This window comes from Phalacrocorax aristotelis, chromosome 2 (assembly GCF_949628215.1).
Source record: "Phalacrocorax aristotelis chromosome 2, bGulAri2.1, whole genome shotgun sequence".
Classification (NCBI taxonomy): domain Eukaryota; kingdom Metazoa; phylum Chordata; class Aves; order Suliformes; family Phalacrocoracidae; genus Phalacrocorax; species Phalacrocorax aristotelis.
Window position 1 is genome coordinate 89,118,511 of NC_134277.1, and position 13,470 is coordinate 89,131,980.

A 13,470-nucleotide genomic window follows, 5' to 3' on the forward strand; every position below is an offset into this window, starting at 1 on the left:
CACATATTTTGTGATCTTCAGGCATTTCTGTATTGCTGGGTGTATTGAAGTTCTTGACCTATCCTATGGACTGATTATGCTGCCACTTGACTTCCTTGGAGCATTATTAGATTAATCCTTGTCTCTGAACTGCTGTTTATTTCTGACTCATGAGTTGCAGCCAGGTAAGATGGTACAGAATCAAGTTTAAAATAAAGTGCCATATTTCACAAGCCAGCTGAATGAGTATGGTTTGGAAAAAAGTTCCAAAGCCCTGGCTTTGGGAAAGTCTTTCAACTTTAATGAAGGGCACAGCTCAGGAGGTGACAGAGGTCTCCTGAATTCTGCATACATTTTTTGAGAACGACTTGGGCTTTGCTTTTCTCATGTGTGTTCTTCAAAAATTTTTACCACTGTGACACCGTTCTAAGGTCTACAAGGGAAGTGAGCAGAGGTAGCATTTTATATTTTGAGCTGTGGGAGGAAAGGAGGAAGGGAATCTTATGGCGCAAGTATGGCAGTTTGAACTATTTCAAAAGCAGTTTGACAGATTTGCACATCAGCTGTGCGTATTTCTCATTGGATAGTTGTGTCCATACTAAGAATGGACTGTGATGAGCATTCACTCAGAAATGGGTTCATGTCTGATACCGTTACACTAATTATTGATACATCACCTCATACTTCCATAGTTTCACTTTTCGTGATGGTTTACAAATACTGAAGCATTTATTCAAGAAAGGACATGAATCCTTCAAATCTGTGGTTGAAGAGGGCAGCCTAACACCATATTTAATGCCAGTAAATTCTGCTTCGAGTGAGTTCTTTTTCTTTCACATTTGCCAAGTTTGCAATTCTCTAGTTTTATAATGTAGCCCCAACTTGTTTTTCAGAAGTAACATATGTTTCTTCTAGGAGGCTTCTTGAGTTCTTGATAAGACGGTGTGATATCCATGTTTCACTCAAAAATCACCCTTGAGTGAGATAGGTGCAGAATTAATACTTTCAGTATTTTTTTGTATGATAATCTTTCTATTCATCCTTGTATACTTTGCTGAGGGAGACTTACACATGGATAGTTGTAATTTTTTTCTCAGTTTTTATTCTGAATTCTCGCTCTTAGTTCAGTATTTGCTTTTATTTTTCATATTGTCTTTTTACAGTTTGACAGACTTAATAAATTCATCAGATCTTCTAATTTCCTTTAATTTTGTTTTTGTAAACTAGTTGCCTTTGTTCTTCCAGCAACTTTTCAGGAAGACTAAATATGTTAAGGAATGTTCTTTTTCTCTCTAACATTTTAACATGTATTTAACCTCCTTGATTTATTTAGCAGTCTGTATGCTGACATAGCATGAATTTTGTTTCCAGTAAATGAAAGAAAAACATCCACCCATCTGGTACTTAGACTGACAAATAGCCTCGTTCTACAAGTCTGATTATTTAGTAGTTTTACGGACTTAATTTCACATTTTTATGATATTTCATCACTTGGCAAATGAATACAGGCCTCTTCTCCATTCATTAGTTCTTTGGGTTTGGGTTATTTGTTCAGGTGGGACTTCTGCTCATTTCTTTTTCTTAGTATAATGTTGGAGTTTCTCTTAGAGGCTTTGGTTGAAATGTCAGACTGATGTTTTTCCTGCAAATTGCTGTGTAGTCCTTGAAGAATCACTGTAATACAATCCAGTGAACTGCTGCCATTGGTAAAAATTAAATAAAAACCTGCTTACCAGTAAATGTGTGGGATATTTTTCAACTTACTGTTTATGTTGTGGTTTTTAAAAATAAAGTAGGATTTTGAAGATAAAGCTTGTGGGATAAAGTTTTGAGGTGAGCAGAGGCCTTTGCAAGGTCAGAAGGAGTAAATTAATGGCTTTCAACCTGAGGTTTGTGGGTACCTTCTGAGGAATCCACAAAAAGTAATTTAAAAAGCAGATCTACTATCAGTACGTTTATATTTGCTACCCGTGGTTGTGTCCTTCCATTGGAAAATTTTAATGCATCTGAAATGATCAGTTGAGAATCCCTGAACTAAAAGTATGGGTTTACGTAAGACATTAGCTAAATGGAAATTAGTTTATCAAAGTGAGGAGTCTGTTTCTGTTGTTGCTTGCATGGACTGTTGAGCCTTGAACCTCTGCAGTTTATGAATGTATGAGCTTCTGTGTTTCTTCTGGTAAGCTTCAAGGTAAAAACTTCATATTTTGCTATGTGAGAGCAGCTGCATGGTTTTGCACATTCCCATTGCTTTATAATAATTCTAGCTTTTTAATTAATCTATATCTGGTTTAAGGGTCTAATTGCCTTTTTCTTTTTTTTTTAGGAACTGCTTAAATGTGAAAATTATATTTTCAAAACACCTGACCAGCTGCTACTGAAGCCTGTTTAAAAAGCCAACAGATCCCCTGAAACTCCTTAATGCTGTAATGTCTGCAGCTGCCCATGCCAGAACTCTGGTCCAGATGAGCAGAAATGACCCTAGCTCTTGCATAAGCTCTCTTTATTCTTGATTTCTTGATTGAAAGTGGAAGTGTGAGGAGAAGACATGAAATGAGTGATTAAAAACTTGAGGTTCGTTTTAAGTTCTGGGATAGTAAAATGTGAGTGGTGTGGCATATAGCTGAAATCCAAGGGGTATTCTCTGTCACTACCACTCTAGACCCTAAGGCTTCATATTGTCTTTTTTCTTCCAGAAAATTATGTAGCTCTTCTTGAATGTATACCTCTTTTTCTGTCTTTCCCATTGTTTTATTCAAGCTTTTTCAGAGTGTACATAGATCAAAATAATTTGTATGTCCAGATGTACCATTCTCTAAATTGTCTACAGGGGCCCTCATCATCTGTGTTCAGGTATATTTTATTGTTTCTTCCTTTTTTTTTTTAGCACACATTAGCCAAATTTATACTCGGACTACCTTTATGCTCAATGCATAACTAAGCTTTGTGGGTGTGATCAATACCAATTATGTTTATTTGCAAACACAGATCTCACACAGAAGCAGTTCTGTCCTGACAAGCCTAAACTCATTTTACCATCATAACATCAGTTTTGAGTGCAGTTACTGTCTTGGTCTTCAGTTTCAGAAGCTGTTTGATAGTGAATTTTTTAACCAGCTCAAAACCAGCACTGATGCATGTTCCATTTATCTGCTTGGAAAACAGACTGCTGAAATCATGTGTGGAATCTTACTACATTAGTTGCTTTGACTAATTTTTCTAAAATAAGAGGCAACAGCTTGACCTTATCTCTGACTATGAACAAATCCAAGACAATATACTACTTTCACTACATGCAGGAGAATGCATGTTGAGCAATGTATGAAAAATTACACTACTTCTACCACGGCAATCAAATAGCTTATCTACAAGTTAAGCACATGTAGTCAAAGTTTGTTAGTCCAGGAACAACACAGTGAAGAGCATTGCTGGTTTCTGCCTCTTACCATTGAATCATGAAAAGCAATCATAAAATCAGACCAGTCTTGCCAAATAAAAAAGCAATTCAGAATAGGTATACGGAAAAGGCTGCTCAAGTTGTTTTTCTACAGGACAACATAAATTATCTGGGGTTCCACCACCACCCCCCCCAGTTGAAAGATTAGTGACAGCCCTTCCCCAGCCCTGAGACTGAAAAGCTTTCCTCTGCTTTGCCTGATGCAGAATACTGCTTTGCTTCAATATGTTGGTACATGTAACTTAGAGCACTGAAGTTACATAAAATAGGGAAAGGTTCTAGGGAGAACCATAGTTACTACCAATTAGGTAGTGTTATCCAGCTGTAGTAGCGCTTGGATGTTCAGCCTGTGCTACTTCCGTCATGCCATGTGGGTGGTACAGCAAGAGCCATTAGATCAGGTAAAAATCAATATACTCTTTCAGCTTGGGCCAAGAAGGGAATGAACAACGCAAAGGCAAACTGAATTGAAAAAGTTTAAATCTGCTTCTGAGGAGCAGGAAGCCTATATGCTACCTCTTTTCAAAATGTTTATTGAAAAGTGATAGAGAGGAAATGTCTATCTCTTGATTTAAACTGTTTTCCTTATTACAGAGTTGTTACATCATCTATTATATCCACATGCATTAGGGAGTATCTGTTCTGTAGACTGCTTTAATAGTAAGGGATTATGCTAATAAAAACTATTTGAAATAAATATTTCTCTTGCAGTTTATATTTTAAAAAAAAAGACACCCGTTCATTAGGGGTGAAAAAAATCTAGGAAACTGGTTATAAACTCTGCCTATTTGTTGTGTAATTTTGCACAAAGCAAGCTGTTTTGTTCTGTACAACAGAACTTTAATTTTCAAGGATCAAATATCTGTACTGCAAATGCCAGTTTTCGACACATTTAGATGGATAATCTGCTGGAATAGATGACAATCCTTATCTTTTAAATTTGTTTACTGCACAGAGCACTCTGAATTTATACCGTATGCTAGTCAGTCTCAATAAAAATGTATTTTCTTCTGTGCTGTGGGCTGGGCATGCTATTGGTACATGGTACCAATTGCCACCAAAGATTTCAGAAACAGATGTCAGCTCTTCTATTTCTTAACATTGAAGGCACAACAATTTCTGAAACTATGGCATTAATGCACCTGTTCTGTAAGAATAACTTGATACCATCTCATTTTAAAATAAAGTGTTTCAAAATCTTGGCATGTTCCATGAATGATCTATTTATAATTGATTGATATGTTTAATTATAGGGGAGCTGTAAGTTGCAGGACCTGCAAAGACACTAATCTTTGTCCCGCTTCTTTGAAATTGTTCTTGGTCCTTTCACTTGCCTTCCAATTTCTAAGTAAACTTCTGTTAGTTGGTGTCCAGATAGAGGCCAGACTTTTACCTGTATATCAGCAGTGCCCTGTTTGCCATTTGCCTGCCCCCCACCTTTGTTTTTCCTTCCTAGGTGCTACATTTATGGAGTTCTAGCTCAATTGATACAATTTGTATTTCTACATTAGATACAATTTCTTAGTTTAGGAAATACCCATAGGAGGATTTAAGTCACTGCCTTCACCACATAGGTTAAGGTGTCTTTTAAAGCAGCCTTATTCCTGGATGAAAAGCCCCTTCTGGCAAATCTTTTTCATAGTGCCAGACCGAAAAAGCAGTAGACAGTATTCTCTAGTGCACAAAGTTTATAAAGGACTGTCTCAATGCGTGGCCAAAATTAATCTTTAAAATACACCCCAGGCTGGAGTTGCTGACTGCCTCAGTTAAAGAAGGTTGGGGGAAAGGCAGAGACTGAAAATCAGATGATGGCTATCCTGAATATTGCTAGACCAGATGTCCATCAAAAAATGCAGAGAAAAAAGAAATATTGAATATACACGCTTTAGTGAATGGTCTTTGTGTTAATGCTGCTCTTTCTTAAAGAGTCTTGCTCTCCTGAATAGGAGGATCAGAGACCATCTGCGAAACGGACCGACAAGGTGGCATTTGTCCCTTTGCCAGAGGTCTGAGTTGTTCCTACGTGTTGGCAGAGCCACAGCTAGAGTAGTTGAAAGCCCCAGTTCAGGGCATCTGCAGCAAGCGAGAACCTGGGTGCTCACGCAGGAGTTTTCACATGGGCTTCTGCCTCTTCTGGGAGGATCAGGCTCTTTTAATTGCTGTCCCCTGGTGTTTTCTGAAACAAACTGGGTAAGAGCATGCCAGCAGGCCAAATCCAAGCATGAGAACTAGTTACAAGGATTGAAATACAACTAGACATGAAGAGAAGGTGCAGCCTTCTCTGAAGTGCGTACTGCACAGGTGGCTAAGCAATGGCACCCTACAGTGAGCACCTCAGAGCTTTTTTCTTATTATTGTCAAGACACCAGTTGTTGGTAGTGTTCTGATGACTTAAAAAGTAGAATTAACTTTCTATCTCCTAAAATAAATATAGATGCAGGGAGTAAAGATATTAATTAGCCTTTCCTAGTGCTAAATCCCTCTGAAATGTAATCGGTCTGGACCTACTACACTTTTATATTTGCTGGCTTTTAGCTGCTTGAACAGTTCCTTGTCCTTTGGCCTATGGAAAATTAAGCTGATCTCAACACCAAGGTTGCAGACAACTCCTGCAGGTGGGGATTGATACGATCATATGCAGTTATACTGAATCCTACTGAGTGACTCTGAATTCCTCAAATTACTCTGACAGAATTTAATGAAACTCTAACAAAAACAAAACCTAACTTAGTTTTACTCCGGTCAATGTTCTATGTCTACTTTTTACATGCATTTAGATCATTTAGAAGCCTCATTTTTGTTACTCTGCTTATATGGTTCCTGACATAACCTATACATTCTCCTTTATTAGTATTTATTCAGTATGGATAACATAAAAACACAGGAAATAAATAACCTGTCTCAGTGGGTTGCAGCTCTCATTTTGTACGTGAACCTTAGTGGAGGTCACTTAGTAACATTTGAACCTGTTGGAAAGAAAATTGAAACAATAATTGAGATGCGGACTTTTAAATCAATAGTAAACCTTGTATCTAGAAGACTATCTTTTTATCGATATTTGGTTAAACAGTAGCGAAGCAGTTCTCAGCCTTTTACTGGTTGGTATCACAATATTTGTAATGCAACATATGCTTTACACTATAATCCTTATGGAGCATGTTCAGTTTGTTGTGCTGAAGCCTTTTTAGATGTAGTTGAATCTCTCTTCCTAGGCAAATTGTTAATGATAAGGTAGCCAAATAATAATTTTCTTGTAGCATGCAATTCTGTCTCCTTAAATAGGGGACTCTGAGATATTGAAAGTAATTGAACACAACACAGATGTTATACTTCTGTCACAGATTTCTCTAGATAAATGCCCATACTTAAATTATTTTATCCACTATAACTTGTATTTCAGTACCAACTGGAAGAGTGAACTGTGACTGAAGCCTGTTGTACTCTTTAGTCTTTACCTATAGCAGTATTTGAAGAGACTTTGTTGACATAATTAAGTTGGTTGCAACTGTTTGCCAGCTGTAGTAAGCACAGAGGCCCTCAGTGTCCACTTCAGCTATTTCCAGTGAAAAGTCATGATTTGATCAGTGAAATTCTCTGGGCAGAAAGAGTATGTGCCATCCTTTATAGTGTAGTAGGCTTCTGATAATTTCTCCAAATGGTTGAAGAAAATGTCAGAGTTCTCATTAACCAACTGGCAGGGGCAGGGACTCAGCAGTCACAGGAGTATCAGCTATTTACCACCCTGACCTGTACCTGAAGGCCCAGACATCACTAGCTGGAAGTGGGGCTCTGGGCCTGGCAGGTAGTTTTGTTTTATCCATTCTGTAGGTAAGAGGTTTCTGCTTCTTGTTGCTCATCGCACTGGCCTGCGGACGTGCTCCATGGAGGCTCCCATGTTCTGGTTGTCTGCTCCTCATGACGTGGCTCCTGGTGTTGTCTAATATAAGTTCTGGTTCTCAGTCCTGATGCCTGTTTGTTATGAGCTGGCATCTGCCTTGTCTGCTTCCTTCCTGGCCGTGGACTTCCATCTGTCCTGTGAGCCGCTTGCCAGACTGAACTCTGTCAGTCTGTCAGCACTGGTTGGCTAATGAGGAATCAGAATTTATTGAGATTGGGTGTTTCAGTGTTGTTTTTACAAGCCATCAGTTTCTCAGGTGTAACAAAAGCTAATGATGAGGCACAGCCCTGTGTTTTCTTTGAGTAAGATTTTAAGCTTTTCATTAGTTTGAGCCATTTAGGGTGTTACTATTCTTTCTGGGAAAAAACAACCAAAAAGGATGTAAGTTTTACATATCTAAACCATGTTCTGCAAAAGATTTACATTCCAAAAGTCTGTTTGTTTAGCTCACTCTTTGTGTGTGTGTGTGCATGTGTGTTTGTCCATGTTTTCACGCTTTTGGTTACATTTCCTACCGTTTTTGTCATGATAACCAGGCAGGCTCAGGCTTTTGTGCTTGAAACCCTGACCATAATTTGGCTGTTTAATGTTCCCAAATAAAAGTTGTTTGTTAATATATTTGACTCTGAAGCCATTATTCCAATGCAATTATCACAACAAACCCTTGTAGTATTATTTATTTTATATTTTAGATGAGAAGCTGTGTTTTTTCCATTTTTGCAGTAAACTTTTCTCTTTTTCCTATTCAGTGCATAGGCTTGGTGTTTTCTGCCATTGCTTTATATACTCAGAACTTGCTGGGTAGTAACATGAGGGGCTTCATGTTGGTGTTTTATCAGTGTAATGAAGATTAAGCAATGGAGATATGAATGCTTACTGTAATGCTGCTTCTCCACACAAGCAGTGACTGACTTCCTGGCATCTTCACAGTCTTTGCTTCTGAAGCATTTGCTCCTTCTACCAGTTCCTGGTAATCTGATATCTGAGCTGGTGGTTGTCTTACATGGATTTCAACTATTTTTCTTGATTTTTTATTTGATGATTAATTTGTTACCTTAGTTATGAGAATGGGGTAGCAAGTCTGTGAAAGGCAGAATTGTTCATGATGTTTATTAAGTGTTTAACTTTTGCCTCTTCCTGTGTATTTTTTGACTCTTCCTGTATATTCCTGTTTTGTTCATAGTCACTGGGTGGAGGCTAACACCGATGTGTTAGGACCTGGTCCAGAAAAAATGACAGAATGTGTTTTGCTTCCTGCAAATGTCCTTAATGATATTCACTGTCATTAAGAAAATTCATGTCTGAAATTACTCTTATTTGTGAAGGATATTTTTAAAAAGTGAATCTACGGCACAGGTATTTTTTTTACCTTTTGCAGTAGGGAGAAACTATATTGATGCAATGAGATCTAAATCTTTGATCACCAGGTATTACAAAGACCATGAAAGTGGCAGACCAAAAATGGTTTTTTGTAGCAAAATGAACAAAGTGTAGATATTCTGAGAATAACACACAATACTTAGCTTGCCTGTAAACAAAATGTTCTTGGGTTTTAACTTTTTGAAGGAAAATGTTGAAGGAAAACATTCTGACTTCTGGTTTTTTTTTTTCTTCTTGGTTAGAGGTATCCACTGAAATGTGATGTAATTCACAAGCAGCTGTGACCCCGGAACTGTATTTTCTGTAAGTAAATGAGCTTTGATAAATATTGCACAGGTCTCTGTGCAACATCCCATACAAAGCACTGTATAGATAATTCTGCTCTGGCTGGGTTCTTTTGACTGCTAAAATACGTGGATGGCTCTGCTGGTTTTTCAAAAGCTGAGAAGGAGAACTCATGTATTATTATATGGCTATTTTTGTTGAGGTAATATATTATTTGGGAGAGTACTATTTGATATAATGGGAATAATAATGTTTCATTTATGTAAATGTCAGATCTTTTTTGTTACATTGCATAATTTTCCAAATTTTTGGCCTAAACACTATATGGATTTATATTGGTTATAGCCAAATTTAACTGAATTGAAATACTTTTCCTTGCTGAAATTAAATATAAAAAGTGTTCTGGGTTTTAGTGGGAAATGCTCCAGTTGCCTGGATTGTAATCCTGTCTCTGTCTGAGGGAATGTGAAGTCTGTGGCCCTTAGTGCTAGGGCACAGAACTCTCTCGTTCTGTATGGATAATTAAGCAACCCCTGCTGCAGGAGCTGCAAGTTGGGAGTCCCACGTCTCAGTAACCAGTGCTGAAGGACAGCCCTGGCATTAAGATCCTAACCATTGATGAAGTAATTTCTCTACCACCAGAGGAACTGATCTTGTAGCAACTCCTTTAAACTGCTCTTACCACTTGTGTCCCCTGTTTTCTGTATTTTCAGTGAATCAGCGTTGTCCATGCATTATTGTGGTGTGGAAGGGACATGGAAACTTTTCTGTCCTAGGGAGGCTTTGCCCCAGTGTTTCCCCACAGAGGAACTGCTCTCTTCTCCGCTGTCTCCTCCTTCATCCAAAGAAGTGAGGGGTGCAGGAAAAGGTCACTGCTAGCTTTGGGCACGGTTCTCCTTGCCTCGCCCAGCCCCCAGGTTTCAATGGTGTCATTAGTGATGAGGACAAACCTGTTCATTTTTTGTCTGTAAACACTTCAGGCAACATAAGGCTTCCTTTTCTGTCATTGTAAATCTTTTTTTGGACTTAAATGACAAATAAGAGACAGATCACTGTGTTGCTATCCAGTAAAGTGTCACTTTGGATCATGCCCTAAAGCCTTAGCTCTAACTACCAATTATGTGGTATGTGTAAACTGGAAAGACTGTCTTGATTTCTTGATCTTATGTTACGCGTGAACTAATTGATATAAAAATTTAAATATGGAGTATAATTAAGAGCTTCTTAATATGCAGTCCTTTATGATGTGTTTTATTTTATAGTCTATTGCAATGCATAATTCAGTAAATCATTCTGTTGCAGCACAGTGAAAACATGTACAGAACCACGTTAATATACTTATTGTAGTCCACTGTATCTTAAATATGTGGAATTTTTCTTTTCCTTTTGAAATAATTTATTTTTAATGTGTTTTGGGATGACAGAAGCTAAAAACCTGACAAAGCTTTAACTACTACTGCTTTGCAACTGAAAATGTAATACATAGTAATTAATGGAAAACTTTTGTTTATTTATCTTCAAAATGATTTGAAATTTTAACAAATTTCCAACCAGTCTTTTGTAAGACAAGGGAGTGATACATTTTACTTGAGAATACTTGGTCAGTAGGTGGAACTAGGGTGCCTGGTTTTTTATCTACACAAGTTTGCATCTTACATTCACACCAAGAAGGTGAATAAGGTATTTCCTAGTTAATGTGATTTACTTGAAAACTTTCAACAGTCAGTCATCAATTCCTTTCCACAAATGGAATTCAAATTCTGTGATTGAATGACACTCAAAACTATGATGTTGCTTTGTGAAGATGGGTGTTATCTGGAAATTAATAAACCCAGACGCTAAAGAGAAGAAAGAATTTGAGGTAAAAATTGAAAGCAAATCAGCCACGGAAAGTATGCTAAGATTTCAAGTTACAATTCTTGTAGCAATGAAGTAGCAATGAAATGATTTTGTATAGCAAGGAGAATTTCAGAGTGCAGTAAATTTGCTACTCATGTCAAGCTAAATGATAAGAAAACAAGAATGGAATAATACCAAGAATGTTATAATTTGAAAGTAAACCTTGCAGCTCAGTTCCTGCATGCCGTAGTGCTTGCTTTTTGTTGTGAAGGGTTCCTACATAAATCCGTTTGTAGCATATCTATTTTTGTGTCATTTGCTCATCCTGACAGAGACTTTCTCACTGAAATGTTTGCACAGTATGAAAAGAAAAGATGGATTGTTTACAGAGCCATAATTTTCCTGTAATTGTTGATAAAAGCCTGTAGCTGGAAGGTTTTCAAGCAGTTACTGTTCTTGGATTGTTTTTCTTTAAGTGGAAAACCAGTAAGTGTGAAGATGTTTCTAAAATCAGAAGTTTTCATGCAGTATATCACCTCATGTTTTAGTCTTGTGGTAAAAAGCTTTTTCGAAAAATAAGCTGTTTAGGAAACCTTTGCCTTAACAACAATTATTTGAGGTCATGCATGCATATACTTGCAAAAAGATGATTTCAAGCATTCCCTAACTACTTGCCTGCTTAGCTACATTTTTAGTATTTGAGTTCCCATGAAAGAGCGAAACCATGTTGACATCGAACAAAATCTTAATTTACTGACTGTGTTCCAATCTGTTGCCTAACAAAAAGTCTCTGTTTTGATGTTGGTACAGGGAAACAAAGGATTTTTTATTACTGAAGAGCAATTTCAGCAAGGTGATTTTGCTGGCTAAAGTTAAGTTGTCATGTAAGCACAACAACTGGAAGAAAATCGCTGATTTCCTTAAGGCCGAAAAATCAGTGTACACATCTTAAAAAGAGATGAAGTTTAAGTATCAGCTTCCACATTAGATTTCTTTGAATTTTTGTCAAGATAAATTTTGTACTTTTTCAAAAATTATGTTCAGTCCAAAAAAAAAAAAAAAGAATGGACAGTAAGAGCGCAAAATATGGATGACATTTTTACAAGGGAAAAATAAGAACTTTAAGTTTTTTTCCATGACATGATAGAAGCTGACCACAATATCTTCTTAATAATGCTAATTTTACAGAAATTGTTGTTTTCTTAATACACTTGAGGATAAACTTTGATATAACCAGGAATTAAAATTTTTAGTAGTATTTTGGAGACATGAGCTTAGCCAGTGAGAGGTGTAATCTGTTTTCAGAAAACTGGATGTCAGAATACAGTTGTAACTGCATTAATGTTATATATTTTCATGTAATCATCAGAAAATTTGAAGCATATTTAAACTTTGAATGGAAAAATGCATATAGGTAAATAAAGAGATAACTGCATGAGGTAATTGAAGAAGTGAGTAGAGGTCATTATCTGAACTCAGTAATCTACCAATAATGTGTATGAATATTGAGTTTGTGCTCAGTTTGTGTTAAAAGTTGAAGATGAAAGATTATGTTACTTCAGGCAGGTGAATGCACTTCAAAAAAGCCATTAAAAGTATCCAGATGATTACTGAGATAGTGCTATGTCTGGCAATTTGTAGTCTGGGAGAAGAGTAATGAGTTATTAATTTAAAAAATATAATTACTATTCATGTATATTGAATTCAATTATGTAAATATGGATAAAAGTGTACTGAAGTTCTTAAGTAGATTTTTTTTTAAAGGCTGAAATTTCAGCTATGGGAAGGGCAAATACTTAACTACTTGCGGCATTTTTCTTTTTTTCAAAGTTTGTCTCAGAACTACCTCTGTAAAAACCCCAGCTATTTCTTATGCATTCACAAACTTTTTACTTGGACCTCTGTCAGGGCAGTTGGCAGTTCTTTGGGCATTGTAAACTCTAGAAGTACTGGCAGAAAACTGTGGAGAACACAAAGGGTTATGAAAGGTCAAGCGTCCTCTTCAGTAGTTGTAAGCATCAAAGGAGATTTTACAGTAGCTGTAAACCCTTCATGGTTCCTTCTGACCACTTTAAAAAGCGTGGATAGCATATCCAACACGAATTACATTTGTTAGCAATTATTTCTTTGGCAACAGTCGGTTTCCAATGTGTTCGTGGTGTGAGTCCTGTCAGTCTCCTCTGCGGAAACATCTTTCTTTGGTCATTTTTAAATCTGCTCAAAAGCTTTTGCTGCTCACTCTTTAATACCACTGTGTTGCCAACAGATTGAATATGCAGGGAGCGTGCAACCTGTGACATGCCGATTTGAAAACAGGATCCCTTTGGGACACGGGGCTTAAGCGTAGCATTTAACTGTCTGTTGTTTATATTTAGACAAGCATTTTCCCATGTTTATTTTCATATGTGTTAAATATAGTCCTTCGCTTAATCTCACATACCACCTTGAGCTATATGCTTTGTCAAGGACTAGAAAAGATCGAAGCGTTCCTCACCTTCTATTGAGAGCTATATTTGAACAGCTTTGAGGGGATGAGTGTTACCTGCTGATATAAACTGAAACTCTGAAAACCAAAACCAAAACTCAGGCTTAAATCTGATTTATTTTACAAATTTTAAATTCCCATTGGAAC